Genomic DNA, 18,793 nt, shown 5'->3' with positions numbered 1-18,793 from the left:
CTCCATCCTCAATATGACACCCCTTGAAATACTTAAACAGGGCTATCATATCACCTCTTAACCATTTCTTTTCCAGGCTAAACATACCCAGATCCCTGAGTCTTTCCTCATGAGGCATGATTTCCAGTCCCTTCACTATTTTGTTGGCGCTCCTCTGGACACCCTCCAACTTGTCAACAGCCTTTTTAAATTGTGGCCAGAACTGGACACATTATTCCAGGCGAGGCCTGGCCAAAGCAGAATAGAGTGGCACATTTACTTACCTTGATCTAGACACTATACTTCTATTGATGCAGCCTATAATCACATTGGCCTTCTTTATCTGTTGCATCATACTGTTGACTCATGCTCAAATTGTGGTCTACTTGGACTCCTAGATCATTTTCATATGTAGTTTCATCAATCTATCAACTGCTCAGTTTAGCAGATATGACCACAGTTAACTATCTGGTGTCCCACATTCCCAGCTGTCATTAAATGCCCTAGTTTGTATCTCCTCTTCCCTCTTTTCCTCTTGAAACTTGGCTTACGTCAGTGGCTGTAACATGAATTCAAAGAGCAAAAATAGTTTGTGCTCAGTTATGCATCGGGGGAAGCCAATAAAGGAGTGACAGAGCCATGTTCTTATCAGTAGGCTCATGCAAAAGCAAACTGCTGTAACATCTTCTAACTCTGGCACAGAAAATTCTGTACTGTGTGACTCTAAATTGTTTCTTAAGGTAAGCAAGAACCTTATAAAAACAGGAGAAGAAAAAGCTGCTCTGATATCCTTATATTAATCTGTGAAATGTAACACTCACAAGAGCCACCATGATATAATAGTTTGACCGGTGGACTACGGTTCTGGAGACCAGGGTTTGAATCCCTGTTTGGACATGAAGACCCACTGGGTGATCTTAAGCAAATCACACTATCTCAGTCTCAGAGGATGGCAATGAGAAACCCTTAATGGGTTGCCATAAGTTAGAAATGATGTGAAGGCACACATCACACACATACACACATTTAACACACTTAGTTAAAAGTCTCTCCTGTAGCAACCTGGTAATGGCCTAATGCCTGTCTTATTTTGAAAAAAGAGCAAAGGTACAGTCAATCTGGACTTCTAAGAGAGAAAATTCAACAGCCTGGGAGTAACCACCAAGAAGGCCCTCTGAATCAATGGAATGCCTTAGTCACAGGAAATTAATGAACTTGTTAAGTCAATACTTAGCTAAGTTCCATTGATTTAGCACATCTGCTCTAGCTGAAACTATCAACTGGGTCTAGGCATTGGGCTTGAGAGTGCATGCCACACAGAAGAACACAGATCTATCCATCCCTCAAGCAAGAGGGGCTAGTTTGACTGCACAACCATACTATTTCTGTTCTAGAAAAAAAAATACATCTTACTTTTGTGAATGTTACTTATTCCTGCTTTTCTTTAGCTACATCAAATCTCATATTTAGAGAACAGGGATGAAGAGACAGTTGTTTTTATATGTTCAAGTATGATCTGAGTATGTAAATGTAAGCCACATGAATATTGACCCAGTGGTTGAGGAAACCAACAGAGGTCTTGTTGCACTTGCTGGTTGAGTGCAGAAGGAAAGGAGAACTGGAGCTAATGAGGAGCTGCAGTGGCCAGGCTCTACTATAAAAAAGGTATTTTCAGTTGTGTATTTCAGAGGAATAAAGGGGTAAATTCTTTGTAGTCTCATTTCTATGTAACATTTGCTTCTGTTTTGTATTTTCTTATTAAGGGCTTTAATGTTGCAAATATGTGTGCAAAACTGGGTGCATTTGTAAAATGCTCAAACAATGCATATAAGTCTTGAGGAATTTAATGCAGAAATGGGAAAAATGAAGTAGGAAAAAATTAAAAACCCAGAGCAACTGAAATTGACAGATTTGATCATGTGTCTTTTTTTTTTAACAGCTTTGTATAATGATAATTATGTAATTTTGAAACATAACATCTATATTCCGTATCTGGCATTAATGTAGTAAGGTCAGGCCAGTAATATTGTGTTATTGTTTTTTAAAAAATAAAAACATCTGGATTCCTCTATGCAGACATATATCCTTTTGAAAGATAGAACACCAGCAGGAAAGATTAGGTTAAATTTCATTTCTTTTCACTCTTCATCTCCTATAGTCTGCCAAAATAAAAATGAGCCTGATTTGCTTTCTTGCATGATGTCAGACCACATCATGCAATTTCCAGGAATTTTGACATGACTGTCAGGCATGAGTCTAAGGAACAACTGCTACTACCCCCCCCCCCCCGAAAAAGAAGACAATGAAGAAGTATAGGTAGTGGCAGAAAAGAATTGGGAAACATAGGAGACAGAGATAAGTGATTAATCCATGACTTTCAACCTTATGTTTTTGTGTTTTAATGAATTAAGTCCCCTTGTGTACTTAAATCCAAACACTTTGAGTTTCCATCTTGTGGATTGGACAGAAGCTCGAAGGGCTCATTCAAACAATTATGCATTTCTTTCACAAATGCAGCTCAATCTTTTTATTTATCTATCTATTTAACATAGATTCTGCCTTTCTACCAACAAGGGGACCAAGACAACATACAATTATCCTCACTCAAGGCTTTGAAAAAGGTGACAAAAACCTTTCTCTTCCGGCAGGCCTTCCCTGATTGATAATGTCCAGAACCAATTGAATTCCCCTCTTTTTATTATTTTTTTATTTTATTTTTTTAATTTTGATGTATTGTTATGTACTTTTAAACCATCTTTTACTGTTTAATTTTATAGTTGGGACGGAGGGTTGGGTCGGGGTCTTGTGGGGCTTGTTGTTTTTATTGTTGTATATTGTATTAACTTTGCTGTTACCCACCTTGATCCTCAAAGCGGAGGAGGCGGGATATAAATAAATATTTATTATTATTATTATTATTATTATTATACTGAAGCAATATACAACTAAAAACCTTATGATATGAAAGTTAAAAACGATTAAATGATCTATCTTGTAAAAACCACAATAAATGTATACAGTATAAAATAATTTGAAAGACATAGTGACAAACATAAAAAGCAGCCCCTCCTCAAACATGAAAGCCCTTTTACATGAACATCAAATCTAATCAAGTAAAATATTCAGAAGCCTTTTCAAGTTTAAAGGGAGGGCTTTATCTTCTGGTGAAAGGAGAGCAGAGAACATATATGACTGGGAGGATAGTGAGATTATGTGAAAGCCTTCCCCTGAGTACGTAAAAACGTGGGCCTCTTTATAGTATAGTTCACATGTTTGTGTGAACACACCCCAAATACCCTCCTCTATGTTTGTCTGTTTTATTTTAATGTGAACAGCTAAACTTTACTGTTTCTTTGTGAACTATGGGGTGGCTTGCCTGCTTGGATATCCCTCTATATAATCTTAACTGAAAACAACCACTTGACAAAATGCAGGCCTGTGAGAGTAACATCATTATAACTTTCTTTCTCTTGTACCTTTTTTTTAACACCTTTGCCTGATGAAGAAGCGAGTGGAGCTTAAAAAGCTTGTATCATGTATTTTATACATTTTGGTTGGCTAATAAAAGTATCTCTGTCTTGTGGATTTTGGATTTTATGATATTTTGCTGTATCATGGCTATCGCTGTATATGTTTAAGGAATAAGAAAACACCTTTTCTACTTCATAGTTGAGACTAGCTGTGAGAGTCATTGGACCGCACACACATTCACTGGCCACAAAAATAGATTGACTTAAGGCAATATCACTAGACATGGCGATTAAATGTTTATGTCTATTTTTTCTTTTAAAATAACACTGGGGAAGCAGGACAACAATAGGAAGAGAATTAATGTTTCCTCATCATGGTGCCAATGAAAATAGATATCTGAAGCTACATCTAAATATGGAAGAAAATGGTACCAACTGAAGCTTGGTGTTAGTGGAAATTTTCCTTCCAATAAGAGATTTTCATTGGGAACACACTGTGAGGGAAGCAGTTAAGTCCCCCTCTCTATGTGATGTCCTTAATTTGGCCCCTACTTTATTATAATAATAATATAAAAAAGCTGCTTGACACTACAAATGCATTCACACTACATTTAACACCAATTCTGCTTTAGCCTCACTGTGTTGGCTTAGGTTGTTCTACAGTTCACAAGAGTGATTCAGGCAATAAGCAGTGCATTGCAATTTTATGTTTTAATACATTTTGAAATATTTTAACAGATTCCCATGTCACTGGTGGCCTTAAAATGATGTTCTGGGATAGTTAAGTTTAGCACTTCACATTTTTCTGCTTTGGAGAAGCAATAGGTTTTTCAAAAAAATATTACTTATACTGCAGAACCCTTTAGTACTTTAATGCAGATTAACAGTTTATTAGACACAGTGCTACAGCAAGAAAGGTCTAGGCTGTAAGTTCTGTCAGGTCCTCCCCCAATTTCATTAGTCAGTGTTGTTTGTACAGTGCACCCACATCATACCTGGGTGCATCATATGCAGCTTTCAGCTTACACTGAAATCCACATAACGGTAGAGGCAAAGGCACGTGTGCTTATGGTGCACACACCATGCTGCACCGAATGCATGAGCCATGTCGTTTTCAATGGAGCTCGAGCATATCCAGTATTTGCCTTACGCAGGAGGGTTCAGGCACACTGTATATCTTAAATAACCAATGCTGGCAATCCATGATTTTTTTAACCTGTGTGGAGTCAGGATTATAAAAGGTGAGAAAGCCCTGAGAATTCATTCATTATGTCCTGCAGCTCTTCCACACTGTAGAAATAAAGTAGTTTGACAAGACATTAACTGTCATTGTTCCATCCTCTGGAATCCTGGGGTTTGTAGTTTGGTGAGCTATTCAGCCTTGTCTGTCAGAGAGCTCTGCTACCTCATCAAACTACAAACCTCAGGATTCTGTAGAATAGAGGCATGGCAGTCAGAGTGGTATCAAACTGCTATATTTCTGCAGTTTAGGTAGATTCTCTCTCTGTGCGTGCGTGCATGTGTGCATGCATGCATGTGTGTGTGTGACTAGATGCACCCTAGTTGTCTTGCATCTGTTTTCATACATAATTTCTAAATAACTTATTACACCCAAATTTTAAACATATGCACTGGGAAATAAGAGCCACTGTTTTCCCTTATGGTCTTTTCCAAGCAGTTTCTAGTAAGTAAACTAGCAGAGAACATCCAACTATCATGGCATGTATTCTTAAAGCCAATTTCTCCCATTTCTGTTCAAAGCAACATTATTTACTTTAAAGTAAATGGACTTAAGAATGTGATGTCAATCTACAGTTAATATTAATCAGTTCTAGCTGTGTAAATTCCACCTATTTAGATGCTGTTTTACAGCAAGAAAAATAATTGGCTTTTGAAAAAACCCAGACTGTTTCAGCAGCATAGCAGATTACGATTCATGTGCTGGTGAGAGTTTGCCTTTTTTATTTTGCTACACAGATGTAATAAAACTGTTCAAAGGAACTGAGGGATCAGCTAAAAGTGAAGTCTTTGTAAAGTTTGGCATTAATTATTGTTCTGTTACTTTTCTCGCATATTTGTAAACAGTAAATTGCTTCTAAGGAAACTTCTTTAGCTCAGCAAACTGCTTTGGAATCACAATGCTTTAATTCATTGTTTAATCTTCCCATGGGGAAATCACTTTTAAGTGTCTGTCTGAAAATGCAAGTTCCTAAACTCCACAGCTGTCAACTTTTTGGTAGCAACTTCTATTTACATTTACCTGAAAACATGCTTGCTGTGCAGTTTGTCACCTCTGTTCAAAGCATTCTTCATTTAAACTCTCCCAGATGCAGTTAGCTAGGAGTACTTCCTCTGCATTCAGTAGAACTGTCTTCTGAACAAAACTGCATCAGATTGGACTGTTAGACTTACAGTGTTAAAATGTACAGGGTTAGAATATGTTCGATCATGATAACAACATGGATGGAAAGAATATTTGAAAATATTTATGAAACAGTAAAAAAATAACAACATGTATTTCAAAGGTTGAGAAACTGAATAGACATTGTTTTTGTGGGTTTTTCAGGCTATGTGGCCATGTTCTAGAAGAGTTTCTTCCTGACGTTTCGCCAGCATCTGTGGCTGGTATCTTCAGAGAAAGATTCTTCAGAGAAAGATTCTCTTAAGATGCCCACCACAGATGCTGGCGAAATGTCAGGAAGAAACTCTTCTAGAACATGGCCACATAGCCCGAAAAACCCACAAAAAACTATGGATGCCAGCCATGAAAGCCTTTAATCAGACATTTCCTAGACTAAAATGAGCCTTTGCAATATGGGACTTAATCTGCACAAAATTCGCTTGTACAGGAAATATCTTTTCTTCATGGAAAAGACTATTTCAGTGCAGAAATATTAATTCCTGTGCAGAAAATGTTGTTTCCTGTTGCTATAATGTAGGGTTTATTCTGTCTAAAATTTTCACATGGTTGATTTGCATAGAAAATATAAATTTTTGCACAGGAATTAAAATTTCTGTATCAAAATTTTGTTTTCCATTAAGAAAATGTTATTTCCTGCACAGATAAATGCACCATCCTCAATGACACAGCTTACATAGAGCGGGAATCAGTCTAGGCATATTCTTATAACAAGTTTACCCTTTGCTTAGGATTATATAGCACAATGTTACACCCTCTATCATAGTGGTAGAATTCAAAGATATAGCTGTGTTAGTCTGTAAAATCAGTATGTAGAGAGATCTTGTAGCACCTCTGAGACTAACCAAAAGAAAAATGTTGGCAGTGTGAGCTTTCATAGACTTCAGTCTACTTCCTCAAAAACAAAAGCAAAACATCATCTGAGGAAGTAGGTGGAAGTCTATGAAAGCTCATGCTGCCAACTTCTTTCTTTCAGTTAGTCTCAAAGGTGCTACAAGATCTCTCTACATACCTTCTGTCCTAGTGTGTCTGTTTAAACTTAACACTACACCAGCAGTAGTTTTAGTATTGGATAACATGCTTCATCAAGAAAAGATTATCTTACCACACATATGAGTTCAGATTGTCTACAATTGCCTGGCAGATATAGCAGAGGTGAATGGGTTTGGCGGAAGGAACCCCTGGTGCTTTGCTAGTCAAAAGGCTTCTACTTTACATCTTCTCTAGCCTTCTCTAGTCATTCAGTTCATACTATCTGTCTTGAGTTCAATAGGAATTGTCACCAGCCCACTGACATCAGCCAATGCACTTCCATAAAGGGTCAGGCTAGTGAGTGCCTTCCTTTCTTAAGTACACTTGAGAAAGTGTTATTAAGATAGTTATTTATCTTCATCTTATCTTTATTTACAGTTAGCCTGGCTCCTGCACAGACCTAAAATATATTTATTTCCATAATATGCTACTATATAATAAACATCTATCAAAGCATCAAGAGCTTAAATGAGGCAAACAAAAAGCTAAAAAAGTAGCTCAGCCCCATACACCTCTTTAATGAATACACAAAATTCAAACAGAGTAAAATGAAGCTATGGAACTGTCAAATGTGGGTTTTACATCAAACTAGCATGTGGCTATATTATAACAAATGTGTATGGATATATGAGAAGCCCAGTTACCACACTCTTCTCCAATAGACCTCACTATACTTATCTTCAGTAGAACAAGAGTTCTAAAAAGGATTGTCATGATGTTCTTGGGGGGGGGGGGAGGCCCTATGGAAAGAAAGTCATCACGGAATGTGTCCTGAATATTTTTACCCACTTCAGATTAACTGTTCATAAATTCATAACCCAAATAGTGTATATGTTATTATATTATTGAACGTTTTTCTAAATTGAAATTATTTGCATGTAGCAAAAACAAAAAACAAAACTCCAGAGAGCATATTTCCCCTTAAGAATAATTATAAATATAAAGCACAAAAGAGCCAGGTTGTAAGATATCCAAAATAGTGCCACCTCATCTATCTCTTAATATGCTAACTTTTTTGTAACAGATTCAATCCACGCACACATACATTTCTTGGATTAGAATTCTCTAGATAGTGACACTTTCCCAGACATGTCAGGATACTAAAGAATCAAATGTCAACATCTCTGTCCTTTTCTAGGTTGCCTCATCATCAGCCTAGGTGATGGGTGTACGACCAAGCCATCCAAGGTTATAGATTACTCAAAAAAAATTCCTCCCTGGGAGTTGACCAGCTGACCTAATGCATACCTTTGGTGGTAAAAGAAACTTAAATCTTATTCACAACAACAGGAACAAGCAAGACTGGACTAAAAACTCTGCCAGGAAAGCTTAGAGGTTTCCTGTCCTGGAAACAAACATTTCACTGAGTTATTCCTAGGAGCCTTAAAATTCTTGTTAAGTAATGATATGTTGCCTAATTTTAAAAGCAACTATTTTTCTGGAATTTTTATCTGCTTGATTCTTCACTATGTATTGAATTGGAAACGGTGGCTGATTTGACTCTCTTGGCTAAACTGCTTTTTTCCCATGTGTGTCTAATTGGATTTTTGCATACCCTGGACATAAGAGTCACTAAAAATGTTAATGGTGCAGAAGCTTGTCTAAAGAACAGGTGAAGGGTGTCTGGTGGCTTATCTTACCTCACATGGTAAGACATTCATTTTCATTGGTTTGTCACAGCTTGCAAGAGGGCATGTTGTTAGTCTAGAGGTTACCCAACATATCTAGGAATGTCATTTTGTGCAAGGGCTGATGGGAGTCATGGTTTCCAATATCTCCTACTGTATATGGCTAAAACAACATGGGTGAAGCAGACCTAATATACCCTTATTGACTGTGAAAAAATAACCTCTCTTTCTGTCTCTCAGGCACACTTTACTTCTCTTTCCAGTGGAGCAGAAACAGAATTTGACCTGAATTATTCAAGCTATAAAAGAATGTCAAAATAATCTTGGAGATATCTACCCAATCAGTTTCCCAACTTTGCAGCTACATTGCCAATTAGCACAGGCACAAAACTTATTTTAAAAGGTATAAAAATATCATATACCCCGGCCAAAGTGCTGCATGCAGCAGAAAAAGTAAATTAATATAAACAAAGATCTACTTCTCAATAACAGTAGTATTTAGCTTATTACAACCGATGGTGGCCTACCAAATATAACTAGGATCCCCACCTTTGAAACAGGGGAAATGTGACAGAATAGAAATCTTTTAAGACATTTTCACTACTGCAGTCCAGATATAACAATAGTTTTGAATGTGTTCAGGCATACAACTATAACCTCCAGCAAACCCCCAAGGGGGGAAATCTACAATTTGGATTTGCAATGCAAAGTAATAATCCCATGGGGCATGCTTTCTCTATAATTTACTTACAGACAGTATTTTATGAATTTTTAGTGGTTTTTTGTATAGCCTCCAAAAAAACCCTGTGGCTGACGTGGTGTAGTGAGGATAGATGTGGAATTAATTGGGCTACAATAAACATATATCTTACAGTGACCTCCAATACAGGACTTTCATTTTGTCATTAGAAGGGAGCAAGGGAAAGTTTAGTCTAAAACAAGAGGCAAAGATCATGCAGGCCTCTAGACAGTGTTTGACTGCGAGTCTCTTCAGCCCCAGACAATATAGCCGATGCTGAATTTGAGAGATGCAATCCTAAAACATGAAGAGAACCTCATGATTCCCATTGCCATTCTAAAATGTAGTTAGTTTACAGATACAGATCCAAAGCTTGCTAAATTAACTATTATACTTTCACCTTTTTAAAAAAGTTAACCTCTTTATAGTTACATATCTCAAAAAGAAGTAAAATTGTTACTTTTCAGTTACCATTAAAAGCAGATTGTTTTTTCATTCAGCAGAAAGGGACACAGTTCACATGATGAACACAGTGGTTAAATGCCTGTACGGAGGCCACTCACTCAAAAGCATAAGGTTGTGAGCTAATCCCAGCTAAGGAGGCTCCAGCTTGACTCGGGTTTGCATCCTTCCGAGATCGCTAAAATGAGTACCCAACTTGTTGGGGACAATTAGTTTACAGTTGTAAACTGCTTAGACATTGTTAGTTCAGTATGAAGAGGTATATAAATTAAGCTCTTTTTGTTTGTTTTGTAACTATAGTTGCTATTAAACAGCAAAATGAGTGAACATATTCCTTGTTAAACTAGAATCACAATGTATAAGATATAATTGTAATACAGTCAGCCCTCCATTTTCATGGAAGATTCATTCCAGATCTGTCCCCTGCAAAAACGGAATTTCGCACATACTGTATTCAAACCCCATAGGAACATATACAAAATGCAAGCATGGTAACAAATCTCTTTCATTATGGAATTAACAACATAAGCCTCTGCATGCCTACTGAGTATGCCCCACTGAATTCAGTAGTGTTTACTCAAAGGCAGATGTTCATATGATTTCAATCAAGCACTATCATTTGTACTCATTGATTGTAGTAAGCTTGATGGGAATTCCCATCTACGTAGTACAGCTGGAAAAACAGTCATGCCAAAGTCTTATGCATGAGTTTAATGAACTCTGTTTGGGGTTTTTTTAAGTACTCAGAGCAAAAGTTGTTTCTAATACCTGAAACAGAGTTACATGGAAGTGATATACAGTACAGCTCTATTAAAACTGATAAAAGCAGGGTGAAGAGGTTAAATCTAAAATACAGAACTAGATTATTTTTTTTAGAATTGTATGTTATACACTAGTGCTGGGGAGCGGAAGCTTCTATTTTTGCAAAGTTCTTACTCTCTGGAACCCAAGGGCGATTCCCTTTGTGGTAGTGGAGCTGATATCCCAATATTCTGTAATGTTTGTATTGTTTCACTAGATGCCACTACAATGCAGCACATAGGCACCGTGTTCAAATAAATATTAGCTTCATGGAAGAGATACATGGAGCTAGTTGCAAGCTATTGATTCCACTAATCTCCTAGAAAAAAAAAGTGAGTCAAAATTCTTAAGAGAGAGAGAGAGAGCATCTAAGAAGCTAATAAACACTAAACACATGAAATCTTGTTTCTTTTACATAAACTTTATTACCAGCTATGACTAAAGAGCAATGACTCCATACTGGATTTGGTTTAATGTAGTTTAAGAGACATGTACTGGCTCATTGGGTATATATTGATGTTTGTTTGTTTGTTTGTTTAGAGTATTTATACCCTGCTTTTCAGCCACAAAGGCTCTCAGAGTGGTTTCCTTTAAAAAAAATAGACACTTCCTTGCACCCAGGCTTACAATCTAAAAAGACATGACACAAAAGAAGAAGGGAATGGTAGTGGGGAAGGTTCATTGGGGCCATTGCCATAGCAGATGGGCTAGAAGGAGGGCTCTTCATTTACTTGAGCTAGGCGCAATGGAGCTCGCCTGACTCTCTCCCTCTGAAGCTGGATGATGTTTATAAAATATTAGTGCTAGTGTTCTGGTAAAAAATGTATAAGGTCTTGAAAATTAGTATCAAAAATATGTTTCCCCCCTTATAACAATAAACAATTCTAACATGGATACTACAGTTCTTACTCTTACCTGAACTTAGGCTGCATTTGCATTATAGAAATAATGCACCTTTGACACTGCCAGGGCAAATTCTGGGATATGTAGTTTTCTGAGATATTTAGCCTTCTCTGTCAGAGAGCTCTGGTGCCACAACAAATCCCAGGATTCCATAAGATGGAGGTTTGGCAGTTAAAATGGTCTCAAACTGCATTATTTTTGCAGTGCGGATGCAGCGTAAGGTTCACAGACCTATATAGATCTCATGTAGATCTACTCAAATGTTGTTGACTGTGTTTTGTATTGTACTGTATTTTACTATTATACTGCATTTTGACTTTCCTTCCCATTTTTATATGGCAGTTTCTAATTAACAATACACAATTAATATTAGCATTGGGTGTGCCAATGAACTGCATCCCATCCTTGCAATATTGATGCTTAGTACATTGATAATAACAGACTGTGTGGACATCATGATGTCATCTAGATTTAGGCACATTCATCTTGGGCCCTTTCACAATATACACTTATACCACTATCATTCCTTTTGCTATGAAATCCTTGGTCATAAGTTTAGAGAGGAATGCTTAGCATTCTTACCCAAAGAGCTCTGATGACTCACCACACTACAAACGTCATGACTTCATAAGATGCAGTCATGCCAGTTAAATGGAATTTTAGTGCTATAACTGTGTAGTGTGAAAGGATTCCTAGTCTAGCGGAAATGGATTTTTCAAGCCACTTCTTATCCCCTGCAACTTTCTCTTACAGAAAACATCCACATTTCTGTGAATGTTACACAGAGGATCAGGGAATCTGAATGAATGGGGTGACCAGAGGCAACCTTGAAAAAAGACTGAAGCCACCTTATGTGGATGATAGAGCCCATCTGGAAGATAAGATCTGGATTCAGCCCTATGTGTCTATTCAGAAACAGCTGAAGGAGTGGATGAAATAAAAAGGCTAAATATCGGATAACTATTTGAGTATAATGTTAAAAAAGTTTAATGAAGCCAAATAACTCTATGAAATATATTTGATTTCTTAAATTTGAGATGCCAAAACTAGGACATCATGTTTTGATGTTTGATAATGCAAAATGGATTGTTCATGTCATGCTGGTAAATCTTTCCTTCTAGTGTCAAGAGGATTAAATGTGATGGAAAGAAGTCTGGATTATAAATGCATGCATGTTTGTGTGTGTGTGTCCATGTTCTGCTCTGCAGAATAAAGTAAGGATTAATATAACACATCCTATTGAACTACTGAAATAATACATAGTCACTAATGAGGAGAGGTGAGAGATTGTTATCCTCCAAAGAGTAGTAATATAACCCACAGTGATTCTTCATTTGTACAAGAATCAGGGCAGCAGGAAACCAGCAACATGAATAAGAAGCTTTCAAGCTGGGGTATTTTTTCATGTTTTTCAGTTTGAATATGTTAACTAAAAGCATAATCTTATGTCTGGGTAAAAATTATACTATATCTATATTATGAAAAATGTCACCAAAAAGCTTAAGAATGAAAAGAAGACATTGTGGTATTACTTGTTTCATTTTACTTATCAAGCCTAATGTTGATTTTGATATTGTTGTTGTTGCTTTGTTCTGATTAAATCATTATGTCTAGTATTCCACAAGGACTGTGTTTATTTTTCATGCATAATGTCCAATAATTTCCTTGACTTGTTTGCAAACTAGTGATTCCATGTTTACTTATTAGGAAGATTGGCTAGATTCTATCATACTTGTGAACAGGGGTAGGACACTGTGGGAGACTGGAAAGCTGCATTAACCCCCCATGAGACCTTGGAGGGATGCACCTTCAATGCACCCCACTGCCACAAACTAACTGTTTATCTTCAAGCCATTTTAAGATCAATAGTAATTATTATTATTATTATTATTATTATTATTATTATTATTATTATTATTATTATTAATATCCCACCTCTCTGTGCAACACAATCTGTGAGCAATAGTAAAAAAAAACAACAATAAACAAGTTGAGAAGTGACTTGAAAATGTAAAAATGCCCAAATCCCCCTAAAGCACATATTGAGACAAAACAAATTAACCCTGCATGTGGCCTATGGCCTGCACTTTGCTCATCATATCACTCCACTTTATCTCTCATCCTGAGTGCAGTGCTGAATTCAGCAAGATAGTATGTCTTTGGGGAATCCTTCTTTTAAAAATCCTTGCCATGTGCCTCATGCTCAAGAAAACAATGCACTGTGTCTGGAGTCAAGTAGCACAGACATGTGTGTGCAATTCTTTCAATTATTTTGTTCTTGAAGGAAGCAACAAGTGATTTTATCACTTTTATGCCTGCTGTGAGAAAGTTTTTGAAGGTTATAGTTTCCAAAGTCTCAATGCAAGTCAGGATCAATTCTGCATAAATTTTGTACATAGCGTTTTGGGGCAGAAAACCATTTTCTCTGTATAAAATGATCTAGTCAGTACACAATTTGCACATTTTTAAAAAAAATTATTTATTTATTTATTTATTTTGCAGAGAAAACACCATTTTGTGAAAATGCTAGAAAATATTATTTTTTTCACAGAAAATTGTATTCTTTGCAGAAAATGCAGGCCCTTTTTCAGCAAAAGCATGTAAATTATTTACAGAATAAGTACAATGATTCTTGGCCGTCCAAGATCCTCCTCATCATGACTTCCCAATACTTAAGAATCAAATTTCATTTCATTTTTAAGAACATTCTTATATTCTTTTGATATCTAGTATTTAACCAATGTGCATTCATATTTCTATATGGATATGTCCTACAGTTGACATAGATTTAAAACTATATCATTATCACAGATAATTCCTTTTTAGTCTGTGAATTGTTTTCTATAGGTGCCATCAGTAGCATCTATGTAACGAAACCTCTAGAACTACACAACATGGACTGTACAGTTGTACATGATCACTTCAGTAGGACTAAGTATATCAAACTGCAAGCAATTTGGTTTATTTTTCTGCTAAACCACATTGAAAAGAGTGAACATGTCTATTTGGGAGTAAATCTAGTGTGTATCATAAGAATTATTCCTGAGGTAGTAAGGACTGCAACCTGAATAAATTAAGTCTTATGTAACTAAATAGGGAAAAGAGCCCCTACAAGTGATTTATGGAATTTACTATAACATAGGCTGGTTGTTTCACTTAAATGATATTATTATGTAGCTGAGAAAGCAAGAAAATTATCATTAGGAAATATCCTCAAAAAGCCATCTGTATTGAGGTATTATAATTTGTATTTTAATATGGCACAAGCCATACAGTTAATTGACTAAAATGACCATTATTAAATTGACTGTCCATTTGACAGTTCTGCATAAGTAAATCATGATGCATAATCAAATCATTTCCATTATTCTGCTATGGTAGCATCTCTGCGTTTTAGATCAGTGATAAAACAGTAGTATCCATGTGACCAGGAGGCATAAACTGTGTCCACACAGCCCAGTCATTTCAATGCTGTGAATAAATATTAGGTGAATTAGATCTCTGAAGGTTTGAACAGCAATCAAATATGAGATAGAACTAGGAAAACAGAAGCCAAGCCAAAAAACAAAACAAAAACAAAATAAAAAACAGGAAAACCCCAAAGACAAAAGTGAGGAACAAGACTTAAAAAAACTACAATGAAGATACCTGAAGACAGCTGATTTCAAGAAGTGTTTTTTTGTTTCTTTGGTTGGTTGGCTGGCTGGCTGGCTGGCTGGCAGGTTTGTTTACTTGCCTGCTTGTTTGTCTGCTTGCTTGCTTGCTTGACTGACTGCCTGCCTGCTTGCTTGCTAGAGCAAAGTTCACCTGCAATTTGAATCTGCCTGTCACAAAGTCTGAAAACTTAACTTGGGGCCAGCTTTGAGGCGGGGGATTTAGACGATATGTGCCTTGAAGCCAGTCCGAAAGCACACCCAAACTGTGTCATGGGGAGAAAAGTTAGACTAAAAAGGAGTTGGATTTTTCCACTTCTTTCTGGAAAGTGCACACTTCCACATGTATGTATAAATGCACTGACACCAGGGAGGCTCTAAAGGGGTGTTCTTTCTGAACAGTAACCTAATTGTTAATGTAAACATCCCATCTCAAAATTGCATATAAAAGGGACAGAGATGCTGTATCCAAGCAGTGAGGGAGGCAATGCCCCAAAGAGAAACCGCGACGCATCTCATGGCAATGAGTACAACATATACAAAATAGGCAATCAAAGAGAGGGCAGGGACTGTGAGGGGAGGCATGATTGTACTTTGTGCATGGCATACCTCTTCTCTGATGCCTTCTCCCAGTGAAACGCTGCACCATGCAAATGTGTGCAGGTTCATAGGGACAGCCATCAATGGGATAGCAGTTGCTGGTGGTTCGCTCCTACAAAGAGGAGTTGCTGGTGCGCAATTGCTGGTGCACAGGGATGTTGAGGGGAACAGTAAAAAAAAGTACCCAGTGGTGCAGCTTGAAGCCATGCCATGTGGTCATGACAGGCACACTCCAGCCACCTCAGGAGTGGGCAGTGCAGTTGGTGGGGTTTCAAGGCAGCTTCAAAATGGCAGCTTCAAACCACTTTTTCCTGCCAGTCTGTTTCGCCCCTTGGTGAGCTTAGAAAGTTACAACTCCCAGAATCCATCTACCAGCATTGGCACTTGTAGTCCAACTTTTCCTAGCTTTGTTCTTTTATAGACTTTCACATTCAAGACGTTTCAATCACCAATCTCAGTGTGAGACATAAATCCAGCATCTGAGGATACTTTACAAAGAAGCTGCACCTAAATTTAACATCTCTTTCAAGTAGAAATTATCATCTATCCCACGTAACTATCCAACTGTTTCTCTAATTTTTATTTCTTTGTAAGGGTGTTGTTTTATGCCCCCCCCCCACTTAATACATAATAATCAGCTCAGAATTATTTATGTAAGATTGAAGCTGAGACTTCAACCAATGTATCTCAGGACATCTCACACTTTAAGACTAGACAGTTACAATCTCTTTCTTAATTTTTAAGAATGGGATTTAAACAAATAACACTTGAACCCTCACTAACAGCTGTTTTCAGGAAGACTACTCTAGAAAGGGCAGGTTAGAAGATTAAATGACAGAAAATTGACAACATATACAAGTTACATTTGGGAAGTGTGCATTTTAACATCAAAATCTTATCCATGTTCTCATTACCTATTTGTTATTGACAGGTGGTAAATAAGAACATGGTTTTTTCAGTCCATCAGCCCATCACTGCCCCTATTTTTTGAATGTAAATATATATAAATAAAATACTGATATTGTTATGGTTGAGTCATGGCTTCATCAGCTATATTTTTTTGTTATGGCACTTGGACTAAAGCTATCTCAGAGACAAAGCTTTACTAGAGGAGAGAAGGATGTAAAAATCATTACCATAGGAACATCTTTCTAAATAGCAAGCAATAATCTGCCACCCATTGAACACAGGTAGCAGAAATTATTTTGCTGAGGTGCTTTATTGAAAACTAGCAATGATGGGGCTTTTCAGTGTTTCACTCCAATTGTACTGTCTGACAAGCCTCTCATATAATTTTCCTGCTGCCTGGTCCTCTGCTATGACAAGCCCATGACAAGTCTATGACACTAATTCCTATTGCTGGTGAGAAATTAGCATTTGACCTTTTCCAGTACAGCTTAGCTACATTTTGAATGCAAGGCAATGCTAGTGAAGTGCTGCAGTTCATCTTTCCCTGCCTGAGACCAGGAGGGAGCCATCCAGCAGCATGCCACAAGTCATAAGCACATGGAATGAGCACAGAGGGATGTCCTGTCAAGGTTATAACTCACCATGGCCAGAATGTTAAGATGTCTACATATTGATCCTGACAAAATAGTTGCTTCACCAAATTAGTTTTTAACTTCATGTTAATCCTTTTATTTAAAAGAAAAGGAAAATTCTGGTTCAAAGGTATAGAAGGGATGGAAATATTTGTACAGAGCAATATTAATCTGGATTACATGCAGCTGGTGGAACTGCATCTTAAAAGACCCAGATATGACTATGAATGACTATAAGTCAAAACAAATTGGGCCTTAAGGGGTGAAATCAGTGTGCAGGGGATCATATACAGTAGCTGTCTCCAGAAACTGATCTGAAAGGGACATGAGATTAAATTTGTCCAATCAGGCTGCTATAATTGGAGTGTGATTTGCATAGAACCAAGCAAATTTTACAGATTAAATTCTCACATTCATCCTAGCAGAATTCACAGCCACCAATTTTATCACATAACAGCTTAAACTAGCTTGAGTGGTTGTGGATCCAGGGGGCATTCTGGCAAAAGAGGAGCTACACCAAACATGATTAAAATATTCCAATATCCTTCAGCCCACAAATATTTCCACATTTTCCTTTGCTGTGCTGCTCCTTTTCTTCCATACCCTGAATTTAGGGTATTATGCTGTGTACATCTCACCTTCTGTTGGGAAGTCAAGAGGTGTGATGACAAATATTATTGTTTTCTCCACTCTCTGGTCAGTATCAGAAGATTTCCTTCCCTCACGTACATGCATACCCTGCTCACATTTGTCATTGGTAACATGACCATCTACTCCCATATGAGCCTGTCTGCATTTTGAGATCTTCAGAGAGGTCCTACATCCACCCCACACAATGCTATGCAGAGAGGATGATCTCAGTGGCTGTGATAGGCTCTGGAACTCCCTTCCTAGAAAATCTAGACTAACTTCTTCCTTAAAATCTGTTAATAGACAGGTAGAAACCTATTTATTTGGGCAGGCCTTTGAGGATTGGTTGTTAATGGGGAAAGCACCTTCAAGAATGTGCTATATTTTCTATATTTGGCTTTCTTTCCCACTTTTGAATAGATAGATTGTTTTTATATATACATATACATGGATACCCATGAGACATGGAAAGGTTATCCCACCCTGGAAAAAAACAAACCTCAATCAGGAAGAACAATAGACCACCACCATCAACAAAAATATGCAAAAAAATTGTCCTCATGTTGGGCTGTTGTCACACTGCAGAAACAAAGCTGTTTGACCACTTTAATTTACATGGCACAATACTATGGAATTCTGGGATTTGTAGTTTTGTAAGATATTTAGCCTTCCCTGTCAGAAAGCTCTGGTACCCCATCAAACAACAAATGCCAGAATTCCATAGCACTGAACCATGCAAGTTAAAGTAGTTCCAAACTGCTTTATTTCTGCAGTGCAGCAGCAACCTTAACCATCATTAAAACATTCTGAAAGAATTATTCTGTGGATAAAAACCACATTTTGTGCACAACTCCCCCTCCCCCCCCCTCGTGTTTCCTTTCCAAGAAACTTGTTTTCTTCACAGGAAACATTTTTGGTGCCAAAAAAACCTCATAA

General features: G+C 37.2%; 1 long non-coding RNA gene across 2 annotated transcripts; it reads right to left on the bottom strand.

The window, feature by feature from the left end:
* Positions 1 to 1,246: 1,246 nt before the first annotated feature.
* LOC121932169 lies at positions 1,247 to 15,189 on the bottom strand. 2 transcript variants are annotated; one of them, XR_006104280.1, is made up of 3 exons: positions 15,082 to 15,189; positions 5,710 to 5,833; positions 1,247 to 1,369 (listed from the first exon to the last, which is right to left on the bottom strand). It is a non-coding gene; the product is annotated as an uncharacterized LOC121932169 (long non-coding RNA). The 2 variants fall into 2 exon arrangements; XR_006104279.1 differs by lacking the exon at positions 1,247 to 1,369 and adding an exon at positions 4,461 to 4,665.
* Between the last annotated feature and the right edge of the window lie 3,604 nt (positions 15,190 to 18,793).

This window comes from Sceloporus undulatus, chromosome 5, assembly GCF_019175285.1.
Source record: "Sceloporus undulatus isolate JIND9_A2432 ecotype Alabama chromosome 5, SceUnd_v1.1, whole genome shotgun sequence".
Taxonomy (NCBI): Eukaryota; Metazoa; Chordata; class Lepidosauria; order Squamata; family Phrynosomatidae; genus Sceloporus; species Sceloporus undulatus.
This window is presented reverse-complemented; position numbering and strand designations above follow the sequence as displayed.